At 39.6% G+C, this 5,332-nt stretch overlaps 1 pseudogene; it reads right to left on the bottom strand.

The window, feature by feature from the left end:
• Positions 1–1,400: 1,400 nt before the first annotated feature.
• Positions 1,401–2,496, bottom strand: LOC118523226 (large ribosomal subunit protein uL30 pseudogene; annotated as a pseudogene).
• Between the last annotated feature and the right edge of the window lie 2,836 nt (positions 2,497–5,332).

Genomic DNA, 5,332 nt, shown 5'->3' with positions numbered 1-5,332 from the left:
AATTGTTCTTCTGAGTCTCAGTCTTTTTAAGTGACTTGTTTTTCTTTTTAGATTTCTTTTTAGAAACTTTTATGTTCTTTTTATTTGTGATAAAATGAACTTTCAGAATCATGTATGCTAGGTATGCCTTTTCTTATTCACTGTACTATGTGTCACTCTCCTTTAGGTCTGACCCAGTATTATTAATTCCTGAGCGATTTCCTCCCATCTGTTTTCTTGGTTCTCTCTTTCTAGAAACTCTGTCTCAAAATTTCCTAAACTTTACACCTTCTATAACTTGTTGTTGTTGTTCCACTTTCTGGGAGATATCTTCAACTTTATCTTTCAAAAGAAAATTTGATATTTTTTCTCATATTTAAGGATTCAGAGCATTTTCCTGCTTTCTAATTTTTTTATAGCCTCTTGTTCTTATTTCATGTATGTAATGTTATCTCTTTTTCAGAGATTTTCTTCTGCTTCCTGCCCTGTGTTTTCTGAGTTCCTCATTTTGGGTAGTTTTGTTTTGGTGTGTTTCATGTTAGTGGCTTTTGTCAGATGTCTAGTAATCCTTTTCTGCATGGGGCAGGGGCAGAGGGGGGCCCTTGTCAGTTGTTGAACTTCACCATAGTTTATTCAGAGAACTGACCTCTTTGGGGTCCTTTCCTAGTCTTCTCCCTTGGATCTACAAATTGCTTGTAGAAGAATTCTCCAATCCCTTCTCTGGGGTTGGGGAGAGGATAGAGTGTGTGAGCTTGGCTGCCAGCACTCTGGGAATGGAAATTGAAAGGGGTCTGAGAGTCTTACCATTCAGTTGGTATGTCAACTTTCACTGAAATGCCTCACCATTACCCCCCCTCCCACACACACACACACACACACACACACACACACAGTGTCTGATGTGCCTGATCCAGACCTACCTGGCTCAGCCTCTTTAGAGGGTAAATCTTCTGTCCCCTTTCAGGGTCAAGGCAGGATCTGGAGGGTCTGGCTGCTTCTTGTAAAGCCAGTCATAGATTTAAGTCATGGCGTGGATTTTCATTTCCTATGATCTACTAAGTCAGTTATCACTCATCTGGTCTGCTTTTCAGTTCTCAAAATTTTTACCACATCTTTTGGCTGTTGTCATCTCCTCTTCCATTCTCTTTTTCATTATGGGTTTATGCTTTTCTTTTAGTTATTTATTGTCACTTTAGTGGGTTTCAGAAGAGAGCAGAAATAATAAACATCTGCCCATCTTTTACTTGAAGCTTCTATTCTTCTAAGTAAAAACGAAAACATCACAATATCTTAATCACCCAAATTATATTAGCAATTGTATTAATGTGGTAGAATTGTATTTTTTTTTCCTTGCCCTATTTTCTGTAATGTGTTTATATTCTTTTTAGAATGTTTTAATTGCATTTCTTTTGATTCAGTGGTTCTAGTTCTGGGAATTCATCCTAAGGCAACAACCAAAAATGTGTATAAGAAAGCTCTACAGGGTGGTTCCTCACTGGATATTTATAATGTCAAATACTGGAGACACCTGGGTGGCTCAGTTGGTTAAGCATCTGCCTTCAGCTCAGGTCATGATCCCAGGGTCCTGAGATCAAGTTCCACATTGGGCTCCTTGCTCAGTGGGGAGCCTGCTTCTCTCTCTGCCTGCCACTCCCCCTGCTTGTGCTCTCTCTTTCTGACAAAAAAATAAATAAAATATTTTTTTTTTTCCATTTGAGAGTAGTCATTTATTAACTGATGAGATTACAAAAATAATCATGGTAGATACCTTAGTTCATCCTTCTAATAAGCCTATTGATCTGGTCTTCCCTATTACCAGCATCTCTACCTTATACAAAGTGGGTGGTCTTTTTCTTCATTCCCCCTCATGGAGAAGATAATTTGAAGGGCCATAAAAAGTTGTTTGCTTCTTTGAAACGCTTTCCAACAGTATAGATCTCGTGAATCAGATCCTCCATGCAGATCATGCCATATTTACCAAGAGATAGGGCAATCAATGTGTTATCTGTCAGGGCAATTCGCTTCTTGTTGATTTTTGCCATAACCACGCTTGTAGATCAATTCATTCACTGACTTCAGGTCTGGGTCCCCCCATGCTATATACGGTTCCACCATCCTTAGCGTGTTAACTGAAGCCTCGTTGAGCTTAACAAAGGTGCCATTGAAGATCTGGCAAAGGTGAAGAAGCTGCAACACCTTTTGAACCTTTGGGCTCACACCATAGATACCTCTGATCCTGACGACAAATGCCAATTTGGGTTCCGCAGGTATGTAGAAGTTGCCAGCCTTTCTTGCCATCCTCGCCATTCAAATCTCAGTTCTGTACATCTGCCTATATTCCTTGTGGTAATGCTTAGCTTTTTCATAGATAAGCTTCCTTCTTGCCTTTCGAAGCATCTTTTGAGCAAACTTCTTCCTCAGACACTTGATCTTCAACTCTGAGAAATTCCTTCGCTTCTTCTTAAGGGTTTCTGACACAGCAGGAACCTTCATTTTCTTCTCTTCTGTACCCTCCATGGTTCCAGCTGGAAAAGAGCAATAAAATCTTTTTTTTTAAGAAAAGTAGCAGCCGTTAAAAATGTTGTTTTGGGAGGCTAATGATGTGTTAAAATGTTCATAATGCATTGTAAGTTAAAAAATTACCAAAATAGTATGGGAAGTACGTCCCTTTTTAAAAAAGAGTGTGTCATAGCTGGTGAATCTTGTTTTTCTTACGTACATTGTGAAAAATGATTTATAGAGTCAAAGGACATCAGTAAGCAGATAGACTTGAAAGTTACTGAAATCTATAAATAATTTGATTGTGTATTACATTTTATGGCTATACCTAAACACATTGAAAAATGGAGGGTCTACGAAATAAATGTTTGAAACTCCATACACATACACACGCGCATGAAGAGTGGAGTGTGTGTGACTGTATGTATACATAAATAATATGGTAATGATATATGTATATATGCTAATGCTTATATTAATAGCATTATTGAGCATTTACTACTTGGTAATATTCTGAGCCCCTTATGTGGATTGCCTTAATTCATTCTCACAACAATTATATAAGGTTAGTGCTATTATTATTTTCAGTTTACAGGTGAAGAAACTGAGGCCTCGGTAGTTAATGTAATTGACCAGAGGCACAGAGAGCCATGATTCACACTCAGGCCAGGCCTGCTGACCTCAGAGTCTGTCTGCTTAATCAAAATCATTATATGCCAAAATATTAAAAGGTCGGTGGCATTTCAAATGACCTTTATTTTCTTTGTGTGCCTGGGGAATGAAGAAGAGGGTGAAGAGTTAAGAAGGGATTTGAAGAGGTTGACCTTTGTTGCAATGTTTTCTTTGCAATTCATCGTGGAAAACTGTCCCTTTCCCCATGTATTAGATTCTGTTTTGGAGGTCTGAGATTTAAAAAGTTTGTCTCTAATACATGTTTAGGGATAGTAATTTGTTGGTGCTTGTCACTTATCATTAGATGATAAATCGCTTCAGGGCACAAGCCACCTACTTTAAGTCAGATGCCATTAGAAATCAAACCCTAAAGTGCAAATTGAAACCACAAAGAAATGTCATCTCACACCTGTGAGAATGGCCATCATCAAGAAGACAAGAGATAAGTGATGATAAGGATGTGGGGTAAAGGGAACACTTGTGCACTGGTGGTGGGAATGTAAATTGGTACAGCCACTGTGGAAAATAGTACAGAGGTTCCTCAAAAAATTAAAAATAGGACTACCCTATGATCCAGTAATCCCACTTCTGGGTATAAGTCCAAAGGAAATGAAATCACTATCTTGAAGAAATTTCTGTACCCCCTTATTCACTGCAGCATTATGCACAATAGCCAACCTATGTTGGAAGCAACCTAAGAATCCATGATGAATGGATAAAGAATGTGTGATATTGTGAATATGTGATAATGGAATATTATTCAGTCCTAAAAAATAGGGGAGCCTGGTATTTGTGACATCATGGATGGACCTTGAGGACATGATGCCAAATGAAAGGAATCAGACAGAGAAAGATACACACAGCATAATCTCACTTACATGCAGAGTCTAAAAAAGCCAAACTCACCGAAGCAGAGAGGAGAATGGTGGTTGTCAGAGGCTGAAAGGTGAGGGAAGTGAGGAGATGCTGGTCAAAGGGAAATTTTCAGTTACAAGATAAATAAATTCTGGGGATCTAAGTTACTGCGCGGTGACTATGGTTCATAGTACTGTGCTGTTTATTGAAAGTTGTTCTGACAGTAGAGCATTTTAATGTTCTCACCATAACAACACCACCAAAGTGGCCATGATGGAATGTGAAGGCTGTGGTAACTAACCTTATTGTGGTGAACATTTCACAATGTATTGTGTTTCAAGTCATCACGCTGTACACCTTCAACTTACATGATGTGGTATGTCAATTATATCTCAATAAAACTGGAAAAAGAGAAAGAAGAAACCAAATGCTGTCACAAGAAATCCAAGCAGCAAAAAGACAAGCAAGTGCCATTTATTTTGAGCAACATTCTGTTGACTTAAGTTCCAAAATAGAATTTGGCCCCACCCCCCGCTTTTTTTTTTTTTTGCTTGTGTTTTTCCACCATCCCTAGTGCCGAGTGGTTTATAGGCTCTCAATAAAGGCTGTTGGTCGGCTGACTAGTTGTCCCAGGCAGTAATCTGAGAAACCTATCGCTGCCCCTCCCTGAGGTGTGCACCTACCGCCTAGGACTCAAGGAGCTAGGTTTACTGCCTTTGTTGTGCTCGAGTCGAGGACAGGTGCACTCGGGATATTTGTGAGATGCCTGTGCCTGTCATCCTCCCCGCGAAAGCTGTGGGTCCCAGCTGAAGCTGATTAACAGTTCATCCTGATGTACGGAGCCCCCATCCCCACCCCCACCACTCCCATTCTCACCTGTGCTGCTTGAACTACTTCATTAAGATGCAGCAGGTGTTCAATATTGTTTTGCTATAAAACTAAATGGGCTTGAAGCGTTCAGAGATAATGCATTCCCATATCAGAGTATTTATGAAGGAGTAAAGATATTCTGGTTTGGCCCCAGTCCCAATGTATGCTCTTCTCCAGACCTCACACATTAAAAACTGTGTTTTTTTCCTTTCTTGCTTTTTCTTTTTTTAAATGTCCCTTCTGCAATGTTTGGCTCTGATTAATATCCTTGTGCTCTCTGAGCCCCGGAAAGTGGTTTAGTTTTGCTAGGACACTTTAACAATATCGTGATTTACGGAGCAATTCATTGGAGCCAGGGGGCAATGTAATATAACAAAGCATTTTTCACAGGCTTTCTCCCAGCGTTACCACAAATGCAAAACCACTGAGAGGAGAAGCTGAGGTGCAGACAACACAG

This window comes from Halichoerus grypus, chromosome 3 (assembly GCF_964656455.1).
Source record: "Halichoerus grypus chromosome 3, mHalGry1.hap1.1, whole genome shotgun sequence".
In the NCBI taxonomy this organism is placed as follows: domain Eukaryota; kingdom Metazoa; phylum Chordata; class Mammalia; order Carnivora; family Phocidae; genus Halichoerus; species Halichoerus grypus.
Note: the sequence above shows the minus strand (reverse complement) of the source record. Positions and strands in the feature narration are given on the sequence as shown.